Source organism: Pagrus pagrus (genome assembly GCF_965226575.1).
Source record: "Pagrus pagrus genome assembly, contig: HAP1_SCAFFOLD_70, whole genome shotgun sequence".
NCBI lineage: Eukaryota > Metazoa > Chordata > Actinopteri > Spariformes > Sparidae > Pagrus > Pagrus pagrus.
Window position 1 is genome coordinate 230,422 of NW_028175393.1, and position 17,032 is coordinate 247,453.

The 17,032-nt window shown below is 43.9% G+C and overlaps 1 long non-coding RNA gene across 3 annotated transcripts in view; it reads right to left on the minus strand.

Annotated features, from left to right (window-relative positions):
- LOC311253917 overlaps positions 1–16,726 on the minus strand; it is a 46,366-nt gene extending 29,640 nt beyond the window's left edge. For all 3 annotated transcript variants that reach the window (XR_014622050.1, XR_014622051.1, XR_014622052.1), the window contains exons 1-3: positions 16,645–16,726; positions 14,559–14,721; positions 13,228–13,335 (exon numbers count right to left, since the gene is read on the minus strand). This is a non-coding gene — a long non-coding RNA (uncharacterized lncRNA). The remainder of the gene's footprint in view (positions 1–13,227; positions 13,336–14,558; positions 14,722–16,644) is intronic.
- Between the last annotated feature and the right edge of the window lie 306 nt (positions 16,727–17,032).

Consider the following 17,032-nt stretch of genomic DNA (forward strand, 5'->3'; position numbering starts at 1 on the left):
CGCAGTCATCCAGTACAACATAAAGAAAGTATTTTCTTTGTTTGGGATCATGGCTTTCATCACTGTCTTAAGGGGGGGGGGTGGATACGGTACGGCACAGTGTCGCTGCACACAGTCTGTCAATCCGTGAGAGCGCGCGCACACACACAGCCTTATGGTACATGTATGTATAATGTGTGATGTGGTTAACACGGTTAAGTCCACTTCTGTGTGGCCCTATGAGCCTATCATGCCATTACAGCTGCAGAATGGTTTAAGCTACAGATTCTGTAGAGAACAACATCAGACCTTATAGAGCAGAAGTGTATTTTCTGTTAAGATTGGTTTCATTTCTTATCAGCAGCAATACACATGAGTTAGTTGGCTGACAGGAGGAGCAGGCATAGTGCTGCAGTTATGCAAAAAGATGAAGTCAAACACAGAGATGATCTGTTAATGTGTCATACTGGATTGGATTTAGGTTTCATAATGCAAAGACCTGATGTTTAGACTTGTGAGAAATTAAATAGTTTTCCATTGAGTAAGAAATATACTGTAAACACCATATCAGGATGTGAGAGCAAAAGGGGAGAAACCCCTTTTGCCGTAAGTGTCAGAGTCAGACGAGAGACAATTGCCTCTCGTCTGGGGTGTTACAGGAAGATAGATGGTAGATGAAATTTACATTCTAATGAAGTATCAAAAGGGTCACTGTCCTGGGAAAGAGACGATCCACCAAACATCAAGGGGTCATTGTTCTGGGAAGAAATGTTGTAACCCCCCACTCTGTTTTGTGTTTAAGTCAGAAACATTTGGAAGACGGGAGAGAACACTTCAGGTCTTCTCTCCATGCTGCATGTATTAAAGAGATCCGATTCATCACGCTGAGTCTACAATTCTTCTGAGATTTAGCAACTCTCAACCTCACAAAGGAGAATTTCCCTTACAAGACTGTACACTTAATTTTCATATCACTTGCAAGACAGTTGGTTGTGGTTGAATATGAACAGATGTCTTACAGATGTCTCTTTCCCTATTTTGCAGGTACTTGGAGTACAAAGCAGGACCTGCATCACTGGCAATGGCAGACACCACACAGCAGACAATACCTTCCTTCGCGCAAAGAATCCACTTATATGCCCATTCATCCAGGCAACAGGCCATTACACAAGCCATCCTCCAGGACCATGTCATTGGATGCTCTCTGCCCCTGTCTCTAGTAGAAAATCCAAATTTTAGACACTTTCTTTCTGTCATAGACTGCAAATACACTCCTGTGTCTAGGACCAGCTTGACAGAGAAGCAGATACCTTATCTAGTCAGTAAGGTTAAGGATGACATCATCAAAGCGGTGGAAGCTCAGGCAAGTGTTGCGCTTACAACCGACCTCTGGTCTGACAGGAGGCTTCGCTCCTTCCTTGGGGTTACTGCGCATATTGCCTGCGAAGACAAGGACTCCTACAGTTAAAAATCCTTTCTGCTGGATTGTCGGCATTTCACAGGGAAGCACTGTGGTGAACGAATTGTAGTGAGCAGGTTTGGATATGTAATGAGCGCGCATGCGCGAGTGTTCAGATAGGAAGTGATGCTTCAGTAAAGAGTCAACTACACGTCTTGGTCTCTGGTCCGTTTGTTGTATTACGAGGTACAAATAAGTACAAGACATGGTGTCAGAAGTGACCGTCCTCGCCTCTGATAAGAAAGCAACTACCCGACGCAAGTAAACGGAAGGTTCGTTGCAGTTTACCGACGGGAAGAGAACTTTTCGCCAACTCCAGTGAAGTGAGTGAACTAGCAGAGCTAACGTGAAGCTACGTTGACACAACATCGGTCAATGATACAGAGGGGAGCCTTCGGAAAGTAAAACAGAATGGATTCTCTATTTTCGATTAGTCCACCAGAAGCATTTGACTTCGGAGACTTTGGTTGTTGGCCACATTGGAGCCGACGCTTTGAAAGATTCCGCATAGCAGCAGGACTTAATCAAAAAAGTCAAGAGTATCAAGTGAACTCCCTAGTGTACACTATGGGAGATATGGCGGATGATGTTCTGAACACGTTAGCACTGTCGGATGGGGACAAGAAAAACTATGACAAAGTAAAAGAAGCGTTTGACAAGCATTTCATTTGCAAGCATAACGTTATCTACGAGAGAGCTAAATTCAACAAACGTCGCCAGGAGCCCGGAGAAACGGCAGAAGCGTTTATTACAGCTGTGCATAAAATGGCTGAGCATTGCCAGTATGGAGTTCTCAAAGATGAGATGATCAGAGACCGCCTTGTCGTAGGTATCAAAGACCACGCACTTTCAGAGAAATTACAGCTAGATTCTGAGCTAACTCTTGTGAAAGCTACGACGAAAATCCGACAAAGTGAGGAAATTAAAAAGCAACAGCCTGTATTAAGAAGTAGCACTGATGCCACTGAGGCAAACATGGATGCAGTTGGATTCAAGTTCAAACAGAAATTCTCCCCACATGGGAAGAGTGGCTTTAAGCCGAAGGAAAGCACAGTGCAAAATTATGCAAATGATAAATGTGGCAGATGTGGAAGGATACATGAAAACTCATTCAATGCATGTTCCGCCCGCACTGCTGAGTGCAAGAAATGTAAGAAAAAGGGACATTTCGCCGCTGTCTGTAAAACTAAAATGAGAATGGAGGAAATTAAAGAAAGTGACTTGGATGAGAGAGTTGAGTCATTGTTCCTGGGCACAGTGAATTGTACAAAATCCGACACATGTTGGCAGAAGTCAGTTGCAGTGAATGGCCAGCAGATGGTGTTCAAGTTGGACACGGGCGCCGCAGTGACAGCTATCCCAGCACGCTTGTACTCAAAAAAGCTACACGGGGGGCTGTTACCGACAGCCAAAAGACTGTGTGGACCAAGCAACGCTCCCATAGAGGTAAACAGACATTTTACTGCAGAGATTAGCCATAATGGAACTGTAGCAAAGCAGCAGGTGTACGTTGTGCCAGGTTTAGTGACTCCTTTGCTGGGATTACCTGCTATACAAGACCTTGACCTGCTCAATCCAGTACAGGCTATCACAACAGCGGAAACAAGCTACAAAGAACAATATCCCAGAGTTTTCACTGGCTTAGGTAAGCTACAGGGAGAATACAAAATTAAACTAAAAGACAATGCCTCTCCCTTTGCCCTCGCTGTGCCACGTCGCGTGCCATTGCCATTAAGGGGAAAAGTCCAAGAAGAGTTAAAAAGGATGGAGGAAATGGGTGTTATTTCTCCCATAGAGGAAGCTACAGAGTGGTGCTCAGGTATGGTTGTAGTACCAAAACCAAATGGAAAAATTAGAATATGCGTTGACCTAACCCGCCTGAATGAAAATGTGTGCAGGGAGCGACATATTCTTCCAGCAGTTGATGAAACACTAGCTAAACTAGCCGGAGCTAGAATTTTTTCCAAACTGGACGCCACTGCTGGTTTTTGGCAGGTGCCTTTGCACAGAGCTTCAGCCCCACTCACCACCTTCATCACGCCCTTTGGTCGTTATTGCTTTAATCGTCTCCCTTTTGGTATATCGTCGGCCCCTGAGCACTTCCAGAAGAGATTGACGCAACTGCTGGACGGCCTGGAGGGAACCTTATGTCATGCAGATGACATCCTGATTTTCGGTGCCACCCCCACAGAACATGATGAGAGAGTGCATAAAGTGTTGCAAAGACTGCAGCAGCATGGCCTCACTCTAAATGACAAATGTCAGTTTGCCGTGAAGCAGGTCAAATTTCTTGGACATGTTGTGAGTGCAGAAGGCATACATGCAGATCCAGAGAAGATCAGAGCGATTAGGGAGATGCCACCACCGACAGACGTGTCCGATGTGAAGCGCTTCATGGGAATGGTCAACTATGTGGGAAAGTTCTCGCCTAACATTGCAGAGCTCACAGGACCTATTAGAGAACTCCTGAAAGCAGAAAACATGTGGATGTGGGGAGCAGCGCAGCAGAGTGCATTTGATAGAGTGAAAGACGAGCTCAGTTCATCTGCTGTCCTTGCCCAGTACAGCCCAGACAAACCGACAAGAGTGTCAGCAGACGCCTCTTCGTATGGGTTAGGAGGGGTGCTGTCTCAGCTTCAAGACTCAGGAGATTGGAGGTCAGTGGCTTTCATATCCCGCAGTATGACTGAGACAGAGCGCAGATATGCCCAAATTGAGAAGGAGGCCCTTGCAGTCACCTGGGCTTGCGAAAGATTTCAGACTTACCTCCTGGGTCTGCACTTTGTGATGCGAACAGATCACAAACCGTTGATCAGTCTCCTCAGCTCAAGGCCGCTTGATGACGTCCCACCTCGCATCATGCGATTTAGGTTACGACTTATGCGTTTTTCCTACACGATCATACACGTACCAGGAAAAAACCTAGTGGCAGCCGACGCTTTATCAAGAGCGCCACTACAGTCGACAGCAACAGAGGATGACCTTGTGCTTCAGAATGACGTGAACGCTCATATCCAGGAGGTCATTCAGCAGCTCCCAGCCTCACCTGAGAAGTTGCTACAAATAAGGAGAGCTCAGGAGGAAGACCCCGTGTGTAAGCAGCTGTCCTCCCTGATCCACACAGGGTGGGAAAGAAACAGTTCGGCACCACAGTTAAAGCCCTTCTGGCAATACAGAAATGACCTGCTGATGGTAGATGGCCTGCTAATGAAAGGAAACGGGATACTGATCCCATTAAGCATGCAAAACGACATCTTGGACAAACTACACCAGGGTCATCAAGGCATGGTGAAATGCATGGCCAGGGCGCATGAATCAGTGTGGTGGCCAGGGCTGACCACACAAATCAGAGAGAAAGTACGTCAGTGTGAAATTTGCGCTAAAGAGTGTCAAAATGCCACAGAACCTCTGATAACCACACCCTTGCCTTCACGCCCTTGGGAGCGGCTAGCAGCTGACTTATTTGAGTGGAAGAAGGGTCAGTACTTAGTTGTCATTGATTATTATTCACGTTACATTGAAGTTGTCAATCTTACACGCACTTCAGCAACAGCTGTGATCGAGAAGATGAAAGCCATCTTTAGCCGCCACGGAGTGCCGGATACACTCGTCACAGACAACGGACCACAGTTTGCTGCCACTGAGTTTGCAGATTTTGCTAAGGATTACAACTTTCAACACGTAACCAGTAGCCCCCGTTACCCACAAAGCAACGGTGAAGCTGAACGGGCAGTAAAAACTGTCAAAGCCTTGCTGCAGAAGAGTGAGGACCCTCACAAAGCACTCATGACGTACAGAGCAACTCCTCTTGCTCATGGAGTATCACCTGCACAGCTCCTGATGGGGCGAAACATTCAAACACCCCTTCCGGTGAGTCCAAACACCCTCACACCAGCCTGGCCGGACTTAAGGGCTTTTGAGTTGAAAGACCAGGAGCTGAAAAGACAACAGGCTGAGGGATACAACAGACGACACAGAGCACGGGAGACACCACCTCTCAAGCCAGGTCAGAAGGTTTGGATACGGAACACAACACACACAGGAGTCGTCTCTGGCTCAGCAGGGACACCACGCTCTTATGTGGTTCAAACCTCCACCGGCAGTCTCCGGAGAAACCGTTCTCACCTGAGAGTGGTGCCTTCATCGTCTAAGGACCAGCCAGACTCTGCACAACACACCAGGGCTGGCAGGGAAGTCAAGCCTGTGAAAAGACTGAATTTGTAGTTTAGTGTTGTGTGTATACATGGAGCAGAATAAACTCCATACCACAACAGAGAGGATCAGGCAGTCTACCCTACCTCTCAGTTAGGTTATGTACTTACCTTAATGTTCAAAAAAAAAAAAAAAAAAAAAAGAGAAAATGAGATGTGATAAGTGATGTAACATTGAAATCAACCAGTTAATCTAACCAGTTTACATATATGCTCATGTTTACAGTGATGGTTAACATGTCATCTGTTCCCCTGCGTAGAAGGTAAAATCTGCATTAGGCTTTAATAGCATATGATTTCAGTTTTCTATAAAGAAGTGGAAAGTCTCAGTTTAAAGGGGGAGATGTAGTGAGCAGGTTTGGATATGTAATGAGCGCGCATGCGCAAGTGTTCAGATAGGAAGTGATGCTTCAGTAAAGAGTCAACTACACGTCTTGGTCTCTGGTCCGTTTGTTGTATTACGAGGTACAAATAAGTACAAGACACGAATCACCTCAGAATTTGATGAAATTGTTGAGGAGTATGGCATTAGCAACAAAATAAGCTTCATTCTGACGGATAACATATCCAACATGAAGCGGGCCCTTAAAGTGGGATTGCCAGACTCAGAGCAACCTGAAAGTGACAGTGATGACCTTGATGATGAAATGATGTGGGAGGACGTAGAAGACTTTGAACAGCCGTGGTCATCAGGTGAACGCTTGTCTTGCTTCGCACACTCGCTCCAACTGGTCGTCAGTGATGGCATGAAAGAAGTGAAGGTAATTGCAAGAGCCATTGCTAAGGCCACCAAGTTCACAACCCTGCTTCACAGCAGTTCTAAGGTCAGAGACATGTTTGAGACCCACTTTGGGGCTAATAAATCTATCCCGGCAGCTAGCAATACCACCGGGCTGTCACAGAAATGTGCAGCGAATGTGATACAGAAAATATTGCGTTTTCAGTCCGAGAATGGGCCCAAGCTGAAAGACCTTTGTACTGTGCTTGAGCCTTTTTCTGAGGCAACAGACCTCACAGAAGGAGATATTGTGGTTACCATCAGCATGTTGGTCCCCACCGTCCTGGAACTTACCTCAACAAGATGGAAGTGCAGCTGCCGCAGATTGTGACAATAGTTAGAGCACTAAAAAAGTCTTTAGAGAAGAGGTTCTCAGGGATCTTCAGATGGATCAACATGGAGCAGGGGGATCCCGAGGAGCCATTTAATCATCGGATCTACTTCCTTGCCGCCACCGGCATAACTTTTTTAAATGATGATGACCCTTGCTGCTATTGTGTCACGTGATTTGATTGGCTGGTTTCGCACGCAGACGGCACGTTACATTTGACCTTTTGACGTTGCTTGGCGTAGGCTATTAACCGCTAGCTTGCGAGTTAGCATCATGGACCGATTTACTTTCGTTATCCCAAAAAAATGAGTGAGAGTGGACGATGGCGGTTGCGGCGATTCACACACACATTCCAGCGCCAGCGTGGAGGATAGAGTGATGGTGCCAAACGTGGAGAATGAGAATGAAGGGGAGGATGAAGACAAGGAAGAGGCATTAACTGGAACGGCGTCAGCGGAATCAGCGGCGACTGCTGCATCAGCAGAGGGTTTATTTCCAACAACAACAGACTCTGACTCTGAGACCGGAGGTAATGCTAACAGACACGAAAATGAGAACGGTGCCGAGATGGAAGGGCGTGCTTCAACGAGCGGTGAAACTGTGGTCACGGGCGGCAGGAATCTTGGTGGCCCTGTGGATTTGAGCCAAGACCCAGCAGAGGGACCGAGGCGGCCTCAACTCCAGTCATACATGCGTCAGAGATTTGGATCCCATTCCCAGCCAACTTTAAGGAGTTTTAACTACTTGTGGTTCAAACAGTATTCGTGGCTGCAGTACTCGCTGTCAATTGATGAGGCCATTTGCCATGCCTGTAGGCATTTTTTCCACCACCTTGGCCATGGGCCGAGTCACACAGAAAAGAGCTTCACCCATGCCGGGTTCACAAACTGGAGAAAAGGAGCAGAGAAACTGGCTCAGCACAATGCAAGTGCTTCTCACAGACTAGCCATGGAAGGATGGTGTGAGTTTAAGGAAAAACAGAAAAGCGGGTCGAGGATTTTGACGCACCTTGATACTGGACATAGCAAGATTGTACAAGAAAACAGGCAGTACATGCAAGCAGTGGTGGAGTCACTGCAGTTTACAGCTTGTCAAACGATTGGACAGAGGGGGCACAGAGAGGATGAGCAGTCCACCAACAGAGGTAATTTCCTTGAACTGTTAAATCTGCTGGGGAAATTTGACAGTACTGTGTCAAAGAAATTATCTAGTGGACCCGGTAATGCTAAATATGTGCACCATGATATTCAAAATGAGCTGATTGATATTATGTCCAGCATGGTGAGAGAACAAGTAAGCAACGAGGTTAAGCTAGGAGAGCACTTTGCTCTAATGGTGGATGAAACAAAAGATGTGAGCAAGAAAGAGCAGATATCTGTTGTTCTGCGTTGCCTAAATAATGACAACATTCATGAGGAGTTTCTGGACTTTATCCCTGCAGATGGCTTGGATGCACAGTCTTTACTCAAGTCAGTTAAACAGACATTGGCTAAGTGCAACATAGACAAAAATGCATGCATTGCACAGTGCTATGACGGGGCATCTGTCATGTCCGGGTGCAACAACGGTGTCCAGGAAAAATTTCGCCAAGAAGTGCCACATGCACTTTACATCCATTGCGAAGCGCACAGACTAAACTTAGTTTTAGTTGACTGTGTGCATAATGTGAAACCAGCTGCAGAATGCTTTGCAACAGTCCAGATGCTGTACAACTTTTTTTCTGGGGCAGTGACACACAAGGTGTTCATGGAGAAACAGCAAGAACTCGAGCCCACTAAACGAACAGCAGAACTGAAAAGACTATCAGATACCAGATGGGCCTGCCAATATTCTACACTGTGGGCAATAAAAAGAACAATCCCTTATATCTTAGCAACTCTTGTGGATGTGAGCAACCAGACGAATGCTCATAGAGCTACTGAAGCGAAATCACTGATTGGACTTATTGATGCACAGTTTGTTCTGCACATCTATATGCTGGAGAGCATATTTAGTCTCACAAAAACCTTATCTGATCATCTACAGGCCACAGATTTGGAGCTGGCATCTGCCATTGACCTGGTCTTTGCAGTTGTTGATGCCCTCAATGACAAACGCAATGCTGAAACATGGACAAAAATCTGGGACTGTGCCAGTGACATGTGTGAGTCACTTAGCATTGACATGCAGCGCCCACAAGTGAGGAGAAAAAAACAGCCCCGCCACCTGCTGGAGTTTGTGGTGAACAGCCAAACAGGATCAAAAGAGCCACTGGAAACTTCAGATGACTATTGCAAGCACTGCTTTTTCCCCAGTAATCGACAGATTAATCAGTGAATTGAACAGGCGATTTTCTTCTGAAAGCTGCCACATTCTGAAAGGAGCAGCAGCTGTTAACCCCAAACACAAGACATTCATGGACAAAAATGCCCTTTTGCCCATGGCTAAACACTGTAGAGTCTTGGAGGAAAACCTTGGAGCAGAACTTCACCAGGTAAAAAGACTTATTGTGAGGAAAAAACAAAGTGGGGACGTTGTCAGCACCACCCATGATGTGCTGGTGCTATTGAGGACATACAAGGATGCTTTTGTCGACCTGTGCAAACTTGTGTGCATCTCCATGACACTGGCCATCACATCAGCTGCATGTGAGAGGAGTTTTTCCTGCTTACGGCGTTTAAAAACCTACCTCAGGAACAGAAGTGGATATGCCCGAACCAGCAATCTGGGTGTGCTGGCAATCAGCTCCAAAAAGGACCAAAGAACTGGATGTGGATGCAGTCATTGACCGCTTCGCAGCTAATCACAACAACAGGCGGATCATTCTCTTATGACTAGTGAGTACACAATTCTTTTTTGACAGGTCTGAATTATGCTACTTATTGTTTGTTAGTTTCAGTGGAGCCCTAAAAGGAGGGGAGAACAGAGGAGGATGGGAGTGGAGAGGAGTTTATAGGACACACAAGAGGAGTGACACACAAGTTATGTAGCCTGTAACAGTTTATTTTGTTAGATGGCTTTGTATATTTAACTATATACTGTGCTACATTTGTTGCTGCTCACAGTTGGACTATTTTGTAAATCTACAGATGTTCTCTGTGGTGCTTGTTAAAATAATTCACAGTGTTTATGATGTTACATGTTACAGCCTGAAACACAAGTCGGACAAGATCTGGAACCCTTTCTATTTAGTTTTGGAGTGATGGTGATCAGCTGCTGTTTTTGTTTTGTGCCGTCATGTTATTTGGTTGGGGACATAAATACTGGGTTGATTGTATGATTGTTTTGATAATTGAAGTAAAGCCAAACACAAAACCCTTATGTACAGTATATTAACCCGGGATCAATAAATCTTATTATTAAGATTATTTTTTTGGTGTTTGTTGTGTCAGAATTCACTAGCACCTCCTATAAACAATCCGGCCCCCCCCCCCATGGACCCCCCAGTAATAAATCTCTGGAGCCGCCACTACTTGTCCCCAGTTTGGTTTGAGCTGGGTAGATTTAGATGTCCATAATGGGGACATCTGTCTGGTAGCTGAAGTCCGTGGTATAAAGTGTGACGAGGAAAGGAGAGAGGACAGTCCCTTGTGGAGCCCCGGTGTTGCTGACCACAGCATCTGACACACAGTTCCGCAAGCGCACGTACTGTGGTCGGCCAGTGAGGTAATCCACAATCCAAGACACAAGGGGGGGATCCACCAGCATCGCCGTCAGCTTGTCACCCAGTAGAGCAGGCCTGATGGTATTGAAAGCACTGGAGAAGTCAAAGAAAGTGACCCTCACAGTGCTCCCCGGCATGTCCAGGTGGGCGTAGACACGGTTCAGCAGGAAGATAATGGCATCCCCGACTCCAATCCGGGGCCGGTAGGCGAACTGGAGGGGATCCAGGTGCGGCCTGACCATAGGCCTGAGCTGCTCCAGGACGAGTCTCTCAAGGGTCTTCATGATATGTGACGTCAATGCCACCGGTCCAAGAAACCACTGGGCTGCGGCGTCTTTGGCACTGGAACGAGGCAGGACGTCTTCCATATCACAGGGACCTTCTGGAGGCTAAGGCTCATGTTGAAGACACGATGAAGCACTCCACAGAGCTGTTCGGCGCAGGCTCTGAGAACCCGTGGGCTGAAACCGTCAGGGCCTGCAGCCTTACCGGCGGGGAGTTTGCTCAGCTGTCTCCTGACATGAAGCGGTGTAAACAGTGCAGGTCGAGAAGGGGGAGAGTTGGAGTCCACAATGAGAGGAGGCCAGGTAGCATGGGAGCCAGGGTAGGTGTGAGGAGTGGGGGATGGGTGTGAGGTGCTCAAGAAGTTGGATGGGGTGCTAGCAGGAGGAGGAGGGGGGGTCTGAAGCTGTGGTGGCTGGAGACAGTCAACAGGAGAGCCAGCAGGGGCCAGGGCTGCAGTGTCAAATCTATTGAAGAATAGATTTAACTCATTGGCCCTAGCCACACTACCATCAGCTCCACCGCTAGTTGGTCTGAAGCCGGTAATGGTCCTCATACCACTCCAGACCTCCCTCATGTTATTCTGCTGGAGTTTCCACTCCAGCTTCCTTCTGTAGCCGTCCTTAGCCTCTTTGATCTTGACATTCAGGTCCCTCTGAATGTCCCTCAGCTCCTCCTCTTTTGTAAGTCAAGGCTTGTTGTTTGGGTAACAGCGCACAGTCCTTGCTGGGACAATGCCCTCCACACAGAAATTAATGTAGTCCGTAATGCACTCAGTAAGGCCATCAATGTCCTCTCCGTGTGGCTCACAGAGTACATTCCAGTCAGTCACCTCAAAGCAGCCCTGCAGTGCCTCATAGCAGTCCTCTGACCATGTCCTCACTGTGTTTGTGGTCACAGGCAGCCTCTTCACTAGAGGCACATAGCAGGGGGTGAGAAGCACCAGGTTGTGATCTGATCTTCCCAGTGGGGGGAGAGACGTGGAGGTGTATGCGTCCTTTACATTAGCATACAGCAGGTCCAGGGTCTTCTCCTCTCTGGTTTTACAGGTCACATACTGGGTGAATTTCGGGAGTGTTTTTTTAATGGAGACATGGTTGAAGTCACCCGAGATTATAATGAGAGCACTCGGGTGAGCAGTCTGTAGTCCGGCTATTGTCGAGTGGATGACGTCGCATGCCGACGTCGGGTTAGCGGACGGTGGAATATACACAGCCACGACAATAGCATGTGAGAATTCATGGGGTACAGAGTAGGGACGGAGAGCCACAGCTAACAGTTCAATATCCGGGCTGCAGATGCGGTCTTTGATAGTAATGTGACCAGGATTGCACCACCTGTTGTTCACATAAACAGCAAGCCCCCCTCCTTTGCGCTTACCGCTCATAGTGCAGTCCCTGTCAGCCTGGACAGTGTGGAAACCCTCCATGGAAACATTGTGAAAACATTGTGAAACATTGTGCTTATAATGGCCTTTGAATAAATATATGGCATCATTGGCCTTTGAATAATATTTGCATATCGTTGTGATTGATTAAGCATTAGGCCTATGCCATTTCAGTGATGCTGATATTATACGGTGTAATTTGGCTACTATAATTGGAAATAATGCAATTTCAAGTTGATAATTGTGTGTATCTTTTATATTTAAAATTCACGTTTCATCTACAAATTAGGTACAATTTAAATCATATTTAATTTAAATCATAACATATTTCCCATAGACTTCTTTTGAGGTGCAGGGTGGTGTTGGAGGCTTGTTATTTTGTTAGATGACTTTGGGACTATAGTCATGTCAGTCCTTAACAGCACTCAAGAAGTCAATCCTCAAATAGTGTAGAAATAGCGGTCATGCAATTGCTACACATATTTGATGCATTATGATACATGCACTGTCTCTGTATTATTGTGCCTGTAGTTGAAATAATACAATCTCATATTTATACTAAGCAGCTGAACCCAATATGGTGCTTATGTTCTACAACTCATGCAAAATGGCAAAAAAAAAAAGTTTTCTTTTGGTCTCGGTCTTGAGCTGAACTAGTCTTGGTCTTGACTTGGTCTGTCATGGTCTTGGTACTCGATACTCTCTGGTCTTGGTAGTGTCTTGGTCTCGGTTTAGGCAGTCTTGACTAAAAGTCTAGTTGTCACACATCTTGAGAACAAGAAGCTTAGTGGGGACATTTCACACACCCCGTTGTCATCATTTATGGGGACCAGTTGTCTCCAGGTCATCAGAAACCTCACACAAAGTTTGTACTCGTACACCAGAGTAAAAGTGCATTGTGGGGACGTCATGAATTTCCCTGATTAGAGCAATATTTCTGTCCAAGGAAAATGTCTACTAAAGTTCAGATCTATCCTAAATGTCCCTTAAATCATCTGCCTTATGGGTGCAGTAGATCAAACTGTATGGCTCACCTGATTCACAATAGATTTCCCTCATATTGACCTTACTTGTTGCATTTACTTGCTTAAAGATAACAACAGCACTAAAAGAAGACTCACAGAGACTCCAGAAGTTAACATCAACTATGAACGTACCTGTTGATAAGTGTCCTGTGGACAAGAAGCATCAGTTATCTCCATCTCTGTAACGACAGCATGGTTGGAGCCTGTGACAGGAGGAACATCCCTTGTGGTTGTGGTCGTCTGCAATGATTTCATGGAAGAAAAAAAATAAAAAATATGTTAAGCAATTGGTCAATTTGACGTTAACACTAATAATATTCAATTAGAGTAATACATTTCCTTAAGGACGTAGCTCTAAAGATAAAGACATGCCTACACACCAGACTTCAGAGGAAAACAAACACCCAATTCTACTGCATTTTTTCCTACAATTACTTCAGCTATTGTGTGCTGTCACACATCTTGAAAACAAGAAGCTTAGTGGGGACATTTCACACACCACGTTGTCATCATTTATGGGGACCAGTTGTCTCCAGGTCATCAGAAACAAAAAAAGTTTGTACTCGTACACCAGAGTAAAAGTGCACTGTGGGGACGTTGTGAATGTCCCCGATTAGAGTAATATTTCTGCCAAAGGAAAACATGTCTATTAAAGTTCAGATCTGTCCTAAATGTCATAAATTCGTGAAAGTATTCATACACAGATTGATTAGATTTCATTTATTTTTCAAATGACGCTACATTCAACCACCATGTTATTCTAAGACAATAAACCCTACACACTTAAACACTGTGCAGTTGTGACACAAACTTGCATTCGCCATGGGCAGTCATCTCCTCCATAGTCATATGTAATTTCCTCACCTTCCTTTATGTCACATAAGTGTGGTCTTCCTTCCACATCAATTTTTTTCATCTTACAATTTGGATGTCTGTGTTCATTTTTATTTATTTATTTATCTATTTGATTAGGACAATGCATATTAATCAACATATCAGCAAAAAGCATCAATGTAAATATGCCGGAGTTAGCACAGTTGCTAAATTTTATCCGTTGTCCTAAGGCAGGATAAAACATGTAGAAATCTTACAAAAAATAAGTCTTGCTTCACATCAAAGTTAAAAGTCCATACACAAAGTAGAAAAGAAGAAGTGGTTACCCATGAGAGCATCATCATTAACTAAACACCCAAATAAACCGTCTTCTCTGGAGGCATCAATACTTAAAAAGGATAAAAAAAACAAGTAAAGGGAGGGGGAAAATATTACAGAAATGAAAATAGTCTCCTACAGGTCCTATACAATTATTTGTTTTAACTTTGATACATTTCGAAATGTATTTCATTTACATTGCAGGATCATATTAGCAGATGGCAAAATGGCGATCACTGATTGTGCAAGCCTGTATGTCAAATTTAACAATGTATATAACTATAAAGCAGTATAGTAACTGAAAATCTTACCACCATGTTTTCCCTCTCCACTTGAATGCAAACAAAAATGCAGAGCATGAGGAGTGGTAAGAGCTTCTTCTCCTCTGGGCTTTGTCATCATCAATCAAATCTCCCCTGTATTCAACTACAAAGTCTCCTTTGCAGAATGAACCTTGGGTGAATAAACCACGTCCTGTAAGAAAAAAATAAGACAAAAAAAAAAATTATGTCCACTACAATTGTTTTTTGATCTGTTGCTTAATGTATTAAAAAAAACACACTGTAGATAAAGAGCGAGAATAATGACTAATTTGAATTTATGAAAAAGTGGTAGTGGTGTGCTCATGCCCTGTCTTTATACTGTCAAACTCAAGAAAATGCTGGGGCTCTTAAAGAAAAGGGTCAACATGAGAAAAAAATGTTTTCAGCCACGAAGCTGCTGCTGAGGTGATACATGCAGGCAGTGCATCACCTCAGCAGAGGGAGGAGGACAGGGTGAATGGCTGTTACTGACTGACGTCTGTATTCTTTATCCTTTCTAAACTTCACTCAATATTATGATTTTAAGGAATATGTATTTATGTTTACCTACATTTTGACTCATTTCCAGTGATATATTAGTTTATATAGTGATGTTCCTGCTGTTAGCTTTACTGTTGCTGCTCTAGAAACAATAAATAATAATAGATAAAAAATTCTTATTATCTGTTTAGCACATAAACAAAAACATGAGTTCACTCAAGCAATACAGGCAAAGGCACCGAAGCAACAAACACTCGTGGATACTTTCCAAAGGAAAAAGAAATATCCTCGAGTCAGCGACATGACAACAAATATTACAGAGGTCATTGAATTCATCGCTCTGGATAACCAGCCCACCTCTGTGGTAGAGGATCAGGGTTTACTTACTGACTTTGTTTACTTGTTGTTTTTGTTAAACTAATGAAAACCAATGTTGCAATAGGGTATGCAGAATAAGAAAGAGCCATATGAAAGTATTTACTTTGTTTCAACAAAATAAAAAAAAGCTATTAAGAACAGCTTGGATGCAGGTGTTTTTTTTCGTAATGCAGCTGTATTATCTAAGAAAATATTGGGCTAAGTATCGGATTAATAATTATAATAATAATAATTAAATGACTCAGATCGGGATCAAACTGCAAAGAAATTAATAAAAAATGAGATAGCTTAGGCATCAGTTCTAGTAAAATATGGTTACAGGGTTTTAAACAATATGTTACCCAAGTAGCATATGGACTCTTCCCCTTAGCAAACTGAAAAACAGCAAGCGTAAACATTCCATTTTTACCATCTCTTTTTTTTTTTATTGTGCTATTCCAGCTCAATTTCTGTTAAATCCAGCTTGAACTTAGTTGTGAAATATTGAGTTTATTGTGTAATGAAATCAATCAGTACAGTGGGGCCCCCAAATCCTTCATTTAACATACTGTTCATTTATTATTTTCTTCTATGATACATATATATATACACATATATTCTCTGAATTTGATTTCCACTGGCATGATTTAGGTTACACGTCCACTACATTCTTAATTAATATTCTAAGCAAAACCTGGCTTGCTACACTGTTTAATGACTATAACCAACCAACACTAAATCTTCCATATTAACTGCGCCTCGTCTGAAATGCATGGCTCTAAAAACTTTGCCCACTTCAATATGGTTGGATTATCGTAGCCCACATAAGCATGACTTCAGGTCAAATTGTGATCAAGTCAAGTGCATTGTGCTGCGAAACCAACCACCCATCCCCCCACACCAGGTGTGATGGACTCAGTGAATATAGCCGCTACATTCCTACCGTGGCAAACATAAAATATAAAAAATAAATAAAATAACTGACACCCGAACATACAAGTGACCTTAATTTTAATGAGTCAGTCCACCCTGGTGACCGAAAACTCTGATAACTGTCTTAAGCTGACTGTGACTGTTAGCAAGTGCTAATTTATGATACACCTGTGTTCGGCAAGCGACCTTTAAACAAGAAAGCCGACAGTTTTAGTAAATAAAAAATGGCTACACAACGCATCAAACTATCATGGCTTGTCATGGTTACGCTACTGTATATTTTAATGAAATACTTAGTACTTACTGAACACGCTGCTTGTTATACCCTGTTTCATCGACTTCAGCGGTGGCACGGCGCTGTAACGCTGGCGGTTGTATGATAGTCCACTTCCTGTTAGATTTCACATTAAAAGCCTACCGGCGGAAGTGACAATGTAATGGCGATTTAATGAAGGGAAGGTAACGTGCTACTCAGCGAATTAAACGGGTTTCCTAGTCTGGTCTGCAGGGGCTTTGTCACAAATCATTTTGCTTGCCATAAGAGCAGATATTGAGATCTCATATCTCAATTAACATATATAAATATATATTTGTTTTCCCCTTTTCATTGCTTTTAGAAATGGAATCATGGACAATATAGAAAATATATACAAAACAAAAATATATAACAAAAAAAACCTCTTCAGTGTCAA